The sequence below is a fragment of the Pinus tabuliformis genome, chromosome 7, assembly GCF_031772625.1.
Source record: "Pinus tabuliformis cultivar Carrire ecotype Pingquan chromosome 7, CPIR1, whole genome shotgun sequence".
Lineage (NCBI taxonomy): Eukaryota > Viridiplantae > Streptophyta > Pinopsida > Pinales > Pinaceae > Pinus > Pinus tabuliformis.
In genome coordinates, this window is record NC_142293.1 from 1011644434 (window position 1) to 1011657698 (window position 13265).

The window sequence follows — 13265 nt, forward strand, 5'->3', positions numbered from 1 at the left end:
TGGATCACTCTTGGAGGAGTGTGGCATACCTGGGATTTGGAGCAATAAGGAATAAGAAGAGTAGGAAAAAGCAAGAGTGCATGGGCATCAATGGTTACAGTGGCTTTTGATTGTAGGTACCAATTTGCATGTATGATTTCCTTGCTAGTTTTGGCATGCATGGCACACACATGTGGTTTCTCAGTTATGATCTATCATTAGCATGGAGGATTTCCTAGATTGATAGTGGATTCGCCTAGCCTTGTCATTTCCTAGATATCCATTGTATGGTGGATGATACTTTTTTTTTCTTGTTGGTTATCATGTTCCTTATGGCTATGGGTTGAGTTATTGATTCCTAGAAGCCTTGGTTGGACAAACACTGCATAAGACATGTAACCACTTGGGTTCAGTTACTAGTCCTGAAAGCCTTGTTTTGAAAAATTATCTTGAAGCACTTGGTGGGTTGAGTTACTAGACTTGGAAGCCTTGGTTGGACAAATATTTTGAAGCCTGACAATAGTTGTGGGTTAAGTTACTAGTCGGGGAAGCCCTGGTTGGAATAAACGCTCTCGAGCCCTAGAAAGTTGTGGTAGATGGTTAGTGATTTCTAGCTATGAGGTGGAATCACTAGTTAAAGGTTGAGGTGGTTTGGCCTATGGAATCCCTGGTTTGGTTTTGCTTGATATGTTTCATGAGATCCCACATTTATGCTGGGAGTATGGCATGGGGGTGACTGGTTGAAAGAGAGATTTGTTTCAGCCTAGTTTATGGTCAGGTGGTACATGGAAGTCGTAAACCTGGTTTTATTTTTCATATGTCAATAAGAGCTCTTTTTCTCTTGTATTTGATGGGTAAATGTACTTGTTAGTATGTGGTTTATATGGTTGTTATAACCTTGTTTTTGTTGTTATTTATATGTTGGTTATGAGCATGTTTTATGTTAGTTATGATGTATGGATCTCATCAAGTTTTGATTACTAAATGAATGAATAATGAATATATGACCTAATAGTTGATAATGGAGCTATTGGGCCAAGGCATCAATGCTTCTTAATGATTCTCAGATAAGTATGAGACCCCTGTGCTCATATATGTTGTTATGAGTTGTAGAAAGCATATTTACGATATGTTTTACGAAATTCCTCTCATGGACAGTGTGGGTTTATTTAATTACATATACCAATGTTTTCATTAGTATCCTTATTCCCTCATTTTTTATCATTTCTGAAAGTTTCATGAAGTTCTTGAAAGTGGCTTGAGTCCTAACCCTGACAAAGTTCTTCAGAATCTAGGGTCGTTGGCACATAACTATTTGAAAAAATCCACATTCGCTGGGAGGCCTTGCTGTGGGAGTGACAAGAGGGTCTCAGTCACATTGTTTCCTTGTCATGGGAGCGACTGGGGTGTTAGGTCATTGAAGAAGAAAGTTCTCTCAAGGGTTTGTCACCCCAAGGGTTTGGTTAGCTCTTGAAGGTCTTATAAATTCTAAGGGTGGTCAGTTTGGTGTTTTCATGTCGGTTCCACTTCCTTAACTATAAATGGGGAGTCGAATCATATCACAGTGTCCTCTCTTCACATGCTTACCTTGGTGGACTGGTTAGCTTGGGTAAAAGTAGGAGGAGGGTCTTACAATATTAGCAGTTGAATAAGTACTCGAAGCAGATTTGCAAACTAAATAAGAGGCCTAACAAGGACAAACACAGGGTATCATTAAAACACATAGAAGTAATAATGCTTCCCATGGCTTGACAAAATGTGTGACAACATAGGACAAAACAATAGGGGGAGAATTACTCTATTTATGATGACTTTCTCTAAATTCTATTTTCATTTTAGGTGCTATTTGTAGGGTTTCAAAGCTTATTCTTCATATTGTTAATCATTATCACTCATATTTTCTTTTAAACTGATATATTTATTATTTATGAGTGTAAAACCATGTTATCTCAGTGTTGTTGCAATTTTTGTTGATCATGTTCAACTACCAAGATCAAATAATGGTTGTCTTTTGTCCAAAGTGCCGGAAGAAACATGCCTTGAAAGACTGCCCATTAGAAAACATTCAAGTTTGTGCCTTTTGTATTGAAAATCATGATATATTTCATTGCTCTAAAGTCAATATTTTACAGAATTGTAATGTGGAAACAACTAATACAGATATGGAGAATGTGTATTTCATGGGGGCTAAGAGACCGTGGCAACCTAGACCTCCACCTCTAGGTATGTTTCCAAACCAAAATTTGCAATTTCCTGCACAAGATCAGATGTATGCTCAAAATTCTTGGAATGTGCCCATGCCATGGCAACACCAAAATTATCCACAACAACAATGGAGACCATTTTAGTAGTACTCTTAACAATATCAACCATATCCTCAACCATACCAACAGTATTCTCAGCCATATCAACAGTATCATCAGCCACATTTGCAATATCCTCAAACATATCAGCAATATCCTCAGCATCAAGTTGTTTATCAACCCCAAAACACTCAACAAGCATTGCCTGCTCCTCCACCAATAAATCCACCCCACTTACAACTCCCATCTAACCAACAACCTCCTAGACCAACTCAGATTCCTGCTCAGCCTGTACCAAATCCAAATAATAGAGCAGAGAGACTGACCTATAATGTAGATGAGGGACCATCATATCCCACATTACCTTTACAAAATATCAATCTGAGGTCTGGTAAGGTACTTCAAAAAGAACCTCCAATAACTGAAAAAAAAAAGAAGAAAATGAAGAAAATGAAAATGAAACTCCAACTCAAAAGAAACAAAATGATGACATCAAAAATAAATAAATGCTACCGTTGCATCCACCACCTTTTCCAGAACAATTGGTCCAAGCAAAACTTCCCATGTCTATACCACAGTTTGAAGTTTTAGATGAGCTAAAGAATGTCTATACAAAAATTCCACTATTGCAAGCCATAAAAGACATTCCCATATATACTAAAGCAATCAAAGAACTGTGCCTCAAGAAACCTACTAGGAAAAGATTTGATCCACAATCTATTCATGTTATTGGACATTTAGCTGGCCTTATGACAAACACCATTTCAATGGAAAAGTATGTTGATCCTGGTGTTCCCAGAGTCACTACAATCATTAACAACATACCTATTCCAAACACCTTAATTGACCTTGGGGCCGCAATAAATGTGATGACTCTTGAAACAATGAAAACACTGCAGCTCACAAACTTACAGCACACAACAATTGTTCTAGAACTAGCTGATAGATATAAAGTGATTCCTGAAGGGATTTTCGAGGACATAATTGTCTCACTGGACTCCTGGGAGTATCCAGTGGACTTTTTAGTTCTTCAGCCAAAATCTAATTTAGGAGGACACCCCATCATCCTTGGTAGACCATGGTTAGCAACTGTTGATGCATTCATATGATGTAGATCGGGTAATATGATTATTTCACGAGGAACTGAAAGAAAACAACTCACTCTTTACCCATCAGCACAATCACCAGCAGTAGCACACAATTTATGGCTTGAATATAAATACAATGACAAGGAAGAAGTTCAATCTGTTTTCAGCATCAATCAAATCTATGATTTTCAAGAACATATTAATGATGATTTGGTAGAATTGTTCCTTTATCAACCTGATATTTCTGAAGAATTAAGAAATGAACAATACCATGCTGCAGATGAACTTTTGGCACAGAAGTTTCAGGAAACATGCACTATTCAATCTTTGCAAACAACATTTGAAAAAATTTTTCCCATTCAATCTATCAGAAACACATAGAGCAAGACCATAGAGATTAGTCCAGGAAAAAATTTGAATATTAGCACTCACCTAGACTCATCTCAGGAGGAAAAATTGATCAAATTATTGAGAAAATACCAGAGAGAATTTGCTTGGGACTACACCAATATGCATGGAATTCACCCTGAAACATGCACTCACCATATTTACATGGATAGTAATATCAAACCAGTGAGGCAAATGCAGAGAAGAATGAACCCTATGCTTCAGGATATTATTAGAGATGAATTACAAAAACTATTGAAAGTCAATTTTATTTATCCTATCTCTGATAGTCAGTGGGTATCCCCATTCGTAGTAGTGCCCAAGAAAAATGGCAAGTGGAGAATTTGTGTTGATTAGAGACATTGAACAAAGCAACCCTCAAAGATTATTTCCCACTACCATTTATTGACCAAGTGCTAGACACCTTAGCTGGGAAACCATCATTCTCTTTTCTTGATGGTTTCAGTGGCTATAATCAGATCAGGATAGCCTTAGAGGACCAGGAAAAAACCACTTTTACTTGTCCCTGGGGCACTTATGCCTATAATGTTTTACCATTTGGACTTTGCAATGCTCCAACTACATTTCAGAGAGCTATATTAGCTATTTTTTCTGATTTAGTTCATGACTGTGTTGAAGTTTACATGGATGATTTTTCAGTGTATGGTAATTCATTTGAGCATGCATTAGAGAATCTTGAAAAAGTTATGAAGAGATGTATTGAAGATAATCTATCCCTGAGCAATGAAAAGTGTTCTATGATGTTAAATGAAGGGATAGTATTAGGACACTATATTTCTTCTCAAGGCATTAAGGTTGATCCATCAAAAATCCAGATCAATGTCAATTTTCCAATTCCGAAGACTCAAAAAGAGGTAAGAAGTTTCCTTGGGTATGCAAGCTATTATAGAAGGTTTATTGAACATTTTAGTAAAATAGCTTCACCTTTGTTTAAGCTTCTAGCAAAAGATACACCTTTCAACTGGAATGAGAATTGTCAGCAAGCTTTTGAAACACTCAAAAGAAAGTTATCAACCACACCAGTCTTAAAAGGACCTAACTAGACCTTACCATTTCACATATTTACAGATGCATCTAGTACTGCGGTAGGTTCCTCATTAGGCCAAAAAGAAGAGTCTTTCAATTATGCCATCTATTTCATTAGCAAAAATCTAACACCTGCAGAATTAAACTACACAGTCACTGAAAAAGAAATGCTTTCCATCATACACGCTGTAAATAAATTCTGACATTACATCACTAGTTATGAGGTTTTTGTACATACTGATCACTCTGCCATTAAGTATTTAATGAATAAACCAATCACTAATGGAAGAGTTACCAGATGGCTATTATTATTACAGGAATTTAATATTACAGTGTTGGATAGACCAGGTAAGGAGAATCAGGTGGCAGATTTTCTTTCTAGACTGCAACATTCAGGTGAGGTTGTTCCGGTTGAAGATTCTTTTCCAGATGAAAATTTATTTGCAATTTCAATAGTGAATCCTTGGTATGCTGACTTAGCCAATTATTTATCCACAGGAAGAACACCTCCATCTTTTACTCCAAAGGAAAAGAAGAGGTTGATCAAACAAAGTGCTAGATACTCATGGGTTAATGGTGATTTATTTTACACTAGTTATGATATGATTATTAGACGACGTGTAAGAAATGATGAAATAATTTATATTTTAAAATCTTGCCATGATGAACCGTGTGGTGGGAATTTTGCAGCCAAAAGAACAACATTCAAGATTCTCAGTCTTGGATACTATTGGCCATCTATTTTTAAGGATTCCAAGAAGTATGTGAAAAGTTGTGATAGCTGTCAAAGAGTGGGTAGACCAATAGCTACAGATGAAATGCCAATTTAGCCTCAAATCCATTTAGAGCTATTTGAAAAATGGGCTCTAGATTTTATAGGACCCATCAATCCAACTTCAAAAGGTAAAAAGTACATCCTAGTATGTACTAATTACATGACAAAATGGGTTGAAGCCAAAGCACTAGTCCGAGCAACTGAACAAATAGTGGTAAACTTCCTTTTTGAGGAATTTTTGTAAGGTATGGAGTACCAAGGGAGATAGTGACGGATCAAGGTACTCAGTTTACCTCAAATCTGGTCAAAGACATCATAGAAAAATATCAAATCAAGCACCGGAAAAGTGCACCTTACCACCCACAAGCCAATGGCCAGGTGGAATCTACCAATAAAACATTGGAAGGAATTATCACTAAGACAGTAGCAATGAACATAAATAATTGGGAAGATAAGCTCAAAGATGCACTCTGGGCTTACAGAATCACGTGGAAAAACACTACAGGATTTACACCATATCAGTTGATGTATGGAAAAGAGGTAAAGCTTCCTATTGAATTTCAAATACATACTTATAAGATGGCTGCAGATTTAGGAATTGATCTCAATGAAGCATAAAAAGAGAGAATTATGAAATTGAACCAATTAGATGAAATGAGGCAGCAAGCAGAGGAGACAGTAATCCTAATGCAGAAACAAAGGAAGCAGTGGCATGATGCACACATAAAAAAAAACAGTTCAAAGAAGGATACTCGGCTTTATTCTTTGATTCTAAATTCATAGATCATAAAGCCAAATTTACCACACACTGGATGGGCCCATATGAAATAGTTCAAGTCTATGAAAATGGATCAATCAAGCTTACTACCATTGACGGAGAAGGCAACACCTTTCTTATCAATGGCCATCGGTTGAAACTCTATCATAAGTCCATCAGCAAGGAGGATTTTATTCACACTATATCTCAGCAAAGGGAGGTTGAGATATTGCAGCCTTCAGATGTGATATCTCTACCTTAGTTCATTCAACTTCATTTAAAAAAAATAAAAAACACATAAAAAAAATAAAAATAAAAATAAAAAAATGTAAATTTTAAAAAATAAATAAATAAAAACAATAATGGTTTAGATGTGAGAACCAGACTCTGGCACACTCTAACCCAAAATTCTTACTGGAAAACCATTCATTTGGCTGGTAAGAATTCCTTGTTCTTCTTATTTACTGCTTTTTTCATCACTTCAATAATGACTTGAGAACAAGTCAAAGCTTTAGTGGGGGAGAAGAATCAGAAGAATCAACATTTTGTTTTCCCTATCTCATCTCCTCATTTGTAAATCTTCAAAGAATTTGTTTCAGTACTTCAGTATTCCAATAAAAGAGTTGTTCTTGTTTTTTGTTCTAATGAGAGGGACTTGTTCAAGCAATATGCAGTGGAACCTGTTCAGAATACTATGTTACTAGTACCAATATTAGAGGGACCTGTTAAAGATTGCATTCAAGATACATCAGGCTACTTCAACAAACTTTTCAAAGGATGCTTATCATCAAGGCTACATCAACAACAAGGATAAAAGAAGCTGCACAAACATAGTTCTTCAGAGTTCTTCGGATTTTAAAAGGGACCTATTTTGGACAGTGAAGACCAGTCATATTTGGAAAATGAATGTTAGTCCTACCTGTGCACGCCAAATCAACCATTGTCAACCAACAAGTGTAATGTATTGGTGAAGTTTTTATTTTTAACATTTAAAATTCCTGAATTATTTTAGTGTTAAAAATGATGATTATGATTGCTTGTTATCAATTTCAAAACCCCCTATACCCATCACCCTTGTAACATTCCTAACTACTCAACTCTTCTATCACTCTGCTATCATAGCCTACTGCCATATTTCTACTATGATTTTCAAACCTTTTCTTACACCACTCTTCAAACCTTGTCATCAGCTCCTCATTTTTTAAAATTGGCCATCAAACCTTGTACAAGAATATCAAGAAGAATACAAAAGAACCAAACACAAGATGATCAACCGGAGTCAAATGCAAATGCACCAATGGACATTGAAAGCAGTGCTCATTCACAGCCAGAACAAGAAGTAGAAATGGAAATCGAGAGTAGCAAGGGAGAAAGGAAAGAGCCAGTACCTACAAACAAGAAACAAAGAAGGTTAGAGAAACAAATTGAAGAGCTAAAAGAGGAATTGATGGAAGAAAACATGTTGAGAAGGTCATAAAGAAGGAGAATGAAATGCTGAGAGCTTAGAGCAAGAAGATTCAGCAGAAAAATGAAAAACTGAAGAATCAAATCAAAGAACTTAAGGTTGATCAAACTGAAACGTGCAAATGGGCAACAAAATGGTACACTCAAAAAAATCTCTCAAAGAAAAATATAAGAAACTGAAACATGAGTTCCAAGTTCAGAAGGATGCCCAAGTTCAGAGGAGTATAGATGTCTTGCTACAAGTGGCAGAGGCACAAGCAGGAACAGAATATAAAGGGAGCACATCAGGAGCACATTACGATTAGCATGAGGACATGCTAAATCATTGAGCTTGGGGGACATGTTGGTACTATTTTATTTCCATCCTTCTCTTCTAAAAATCCATCATTCATCCATCATTTTCTTCCATAAACCCCTCATAGTCCATTGAAATTGATCAATTAAGCATTATAATTGTTATTTTACATTAAATTTAATTTGTGGATTTTTATGTTAAAAATTAGAAATTTTCAACAAAATTATGGGATGTCATGACTCCCTGTAATTGGTTTATGTTGTGACACGTGGCATGGCAGGAAATTCAAAACCGAGGATTGGGACATGATCACAGATGTACATACATGGTGAAAGATCTATTTGGCATCGCATCTGAAGCTCCTGGATACATGGTCAATGCCGGTCAAACCCAACCTTTTTGGTCATAAAAGCAGCAAAAAGCCAGAGTTACCTAAAGTGATTTCGTTTTCTTTGGAAATCAGTTAAGATTAGAAAAAAAAAAATCACCTTTTTTATTGTAAAAGCAGAAACATATGTGTGATAATGTATGTACATTAGATTGAAAATCGGACTGCGTGATAAGAGACATTAAGCGTATCATATTGTATGGTATTATTACCAGAACTATTGCATGTAATTGATTTCCAAACTTTAATCACACGCAATGTTTTATCATTCTAGGGTTTTATGTGTTAACGGTTTCGACATCTGAAGCTTCCCAAGTGTACCATCAATGCGTGGACGGGCCCTACCTGGGGAATGGTATACTTCCATTTTATTTTCATAGCATTTAAACTTCAGATCTGAATAGCGTTTGATGCCATTTCTTTGCTTGTGAATTTATTAATTCGATTAGAAGTTCTTGGGTTATTGTATGATTCACGGTGATCGCTTGAAACTTCAATTGCTAAATTATTGAACAAGATCTTGTAAAAGATTTAATTGAGCATTGAATTTCAAAGTATCTCTGTGGACTCTGTTTTGATGCATTTGAGTCTTAGTATGCTTAAAAGAGTTTTTGGTTTTCATGAATGCTTAGTGTGTTAGTTGGAAAGAGTTTTTGTGAACGATATCTTTGTAAGAGGATTGAAAACTCGGACTAGTAACACTTTGTTTTCTTAGAACAATTGATTAAATTAGGTGATATAAGTGTTCGAATTGTGAAAGGAAACATATTATAATCTCTTGTAAAAGAGTGTTGTAGCCTATCACAGTAGACACTTATCTAGGTAGATGAGATCCTTTTAGGTCTATAGACTGTAGAAACGTGCCTCTAAGTTTACCTACCTTGGTTGACATTAAATTTAGTCTAATCTAGACCCCTAGATTGGTCACTACAATAGCTTACCTCTAACTTGGCCAGTTTTTCTTTGGCTTCCTCTAGCTCTACCATTTGGAGTTCTAATTATTTTATTTCCGTCATCATCTCTTCCATGCTCATGTTGGTATTTGGTACTGTTGTTGTTGTTGCTGCTAAAGTATCTGTGACTGATGTACCTGTTGCTGGGACAATAGGAGGTACAGTTGTTGTGATTGTAGGAGGAGTTGTTTCTAGTGGCTAGGAGGTCGACACTCCCTGCTTCTCTTTCATTGCTTTCTTCAATGACTGCTCTGTTTCACTTAGCCTTTGATCCATTTTTATTAAGAACTCCATCATGTCTTTTTCTTCTTTTTCTTTCACTATCTCTGTGGTCTGCGGATGCATAGTAATTGGAAGTTTTAACTGCTTCTTGAGCACAGCTATGTCATCCTCCTTTTTCTTTATTAGTGCTTTTATTGCCTTAGGATCCTTGGGATTATGTCCCAGCTCAATGATGATTTCTTCCAAGGACTTTATCATGTTGTCCTTGGCCAGAGAGGATGCCTTTTCCAACTCTAACTGGGTAGATGTGTTGTTTAGTGAATTCTGCAATTGTTCAGCTTCTATGGCCTTGTCTGCCAAAGTGGAATAGACCATTTCACTGGTTTTCTTGTGCAACTCAACCTGGTCCAAAGGGTGACTGTCTTTGGCAAGAGCCTCTAGATTTTTTCTAATATAATCAACAACTGACTATGGTTGTTGCACTCTGGGCTTCAAGTGACTCAAATAATTTTCTCTTCCTTGATATCATATGCACACATTGATCTCTGCGTTTGGCATGAGTCATTTTGAGGAACTGATCATAAAGCTACATTCTTATTGGCTCATTTTTTGCTTTGATGTCCATGAATGGCCTCTTAATATCAGAACTTTGTTTTCTTTATGGTCGTGCTGATGAGATTTCCATACTAGGTTGTTTTCCTAACTGCTGTCCATGAGAACTGGTAGGTCATTCTATCACTGGCGAAGTTAGTGGGCTGGCTGCCCTTGCACTTCCTGGACTTTCAATGATCTCCTCTATAACTTCCTCTTCAGGTAGAGGATCCACTCTTTGCCTCTTCGCTTCTGGCTGCACTGCTGGCCCACTTATGGGTGTGGCCTCTTCCCGGTCCCTTTTTCTGCCCTTCTCTTCATTGAGAGGAGTCTACAATGTTGGTATCTCTGGTGCATTGGTCTGGGTAGGAGGAATTTTCCCTTGGCCTTGCTGCTGTGATGATGTTGGCTGATCTGTAATTTCTTTTTGCTTTGAATGCAACACTTCTTTGCCTTTGGATGTACCTGCAGGTGGAGTATTTTCTTGGGCAAGTTGTTGTGAAGTTGTAGCAGATGATGTGTCCGCTCCAATGTGTTGAGGAAATTTGAAAGAAACCTGTCCAAAAGAGTCTAGGTCAAGAGTTTATTATAGGTTTTTCATTTCTTGCTCCATTTTCTCTTCCTCAGTAATCTGTTCTACCAATGTGCCCTCTACCCATTCATCTTGATTAGCATACTGTTCTATATCAGGGATTCTACAATGATCATAGCCCGATAGCCTATTTTTTGTCTTTCTATCATGGATAAATCCATTTGGGTCATAGGGTACCCACCAAAAAATCCTTTTTAGTTTGAGTTGCACACCTAATATCTTTTCAGCATCTTTCCACCCTTCCTTTTTGTTAATAATGAAGGGACCTAATTGGTTTCTTAGCTTCAGCTGGGCCTTTTTCTTGGCATCATAAAAATGAGTTAAATCTGAGCTAATAAATTGCCTAAAGTATTCAAGGGCAAACAGTCTCATAGGTACATACTTTGGCAACTTGTAGGGGCACAATTCATAGCCATAAATCCTGATCTCTGTGTGATTTTGGTAAAAGTACCAGTCACCTATTTTATAGCTTTTAGACAGCTGCAAGATTTTCTGCATTTCAGCTGAGAGTCTGAGAGGGGGACTTCTCATCAGTAGAGATGAGACTGGATATATGAATAGATCAATGAACTCACAATAAGTATAAGGAGAATTATGGACTAGATGGAAGACTGAGGTCCAAAATATGACAGATATCCTTTCTCCTTTTACATCCAATTTCCTGACAGGGAACTGAAAACTATCTGCTTGATAGTATAAGAACAGATGATATATATATGTTGTATAGTTGAAGACTCCTTCTCTGTTTAAGCTCATGAATTGTTCATGGATTTTGTTACTAATGAAGGTAGCAAAGTCAAACTTGATGGCAGGAGGGTGTCCTAGAATAAATATGGAAATCAGAGCTAAAATGGTCTCGTCCCCATACTCACTTGTTATAAAACCCAGAATATAGGATATCATATCAATAACAGTTCTCCAACTTCATTGAAATAGACCTGGTGAAAAGGATGTGAGTCTCTGGGCTGGGAGTCTGGGCTCATGAATAACTTGGCAATTCGGCCTATTTCTGCAGAGGATAGTTTGGAGCCTTGGTCCAGCAAATATTTCAAACACAGAGGAGCCAAAGGCTGACTAGGTTTGAAATGCAACATCTCATTGATTGAGTCAAGAGTTATATAGAAAAGGACAGTGCCATTTGGAGACATTACTGCTCTTTGAGTAGGCTCATAGTTAGCACAACACAAGCGGATTACGTCTGGAAATACATTAACTGATGGAAGATAATATATGGGAAGATTGGACTCCCATATCCCATAGAGATCAGTCTTGTTCACGTAGCTGTTTCTAATTTCACAAAATGTTTGCAGATGGTCTTTGATACCTATTAAGCCTTGTATTTGGAAGACCTTGTCAGCTAAAGGCAACCATTCCAGCTCCTTGTGTGGTGCATTAAGGGGAGCAACATTGAGGGCCACTGGAGCCTCCATTTTTCAATCCTCTGTGATTATTTAATTTCAAAATTTGGGTTTTCACAGCAACATCAGGTAAAATATCAGTTTCTGGGGCTTTCTGCAGGAATTGCAGGTCGAAGTGAGCTTGAACTTTAGCTAAATGGGTGAATTTGCAGAGGGAGACAAATTTTGAGGAATTTGTCGAAGAAGATGGGCAAAATAGTGGTTAAAATGTGCAGTTTTTAGAGGCAACATGATTTTTTAATTGAAATTTGAGTTCACTGGGCAATTTATGCAAAGAAATTAAAGAAAACAGGGTTCGGGAATGAAATGTAGGTAAATAACTGCTATATCCGGTGGATAGTGCGATTTGCAAGTGGCGGACCGAGCTTGGAGACTGGTTTGCAGGTTGGAATTAGCTGGGTGGCGGACTGTGTAGTAAAACAACGATTTTGGACGAAAATCGCATGAATACATCACATAGAACAAATAAACATAAATGGACAAAAACAACCTTTTTACGCCAATTTGACAAAAAATTTGGTTTTGGCGGGTTTTGGCGTGCTTTGGTTGGGTGATGTCAGCATGACATAATGATTTTGTCATATAGCGGGGGTACGAAGGCTGATTTGGCAGTGACGTGGCGGGTGACACGGAGAATGATGCGGAGGCAGGGTGGTGGATGACGTGTTGAATGATGAGAGGGTGACGAGCGGGTGACGTCAACAGGGCTGGGGCATCGGCGGTAAGAGGTATGGCCCCTGCACTACCTTTGGGCCATAGTAGTATTGGAGGGGGGGGCAACGATCACCCCGGGCGCCCGTCACATGTCTTCTATACGGCAGAGATACCGCCCATCCCCCGGACGCTATCGTTCGGCACATATGGGGTTTCGATATTCATGCGAGCCGTTCGATTTGGGGGATCGGATCCAACGATTGACGCATGTCGGAGCTGCGGGGGAGTATGGCATGGGTCCCATGTTAAATTAACAACTTTTTCAAAGGTTTGGGGGGTTTCTTTATTGATT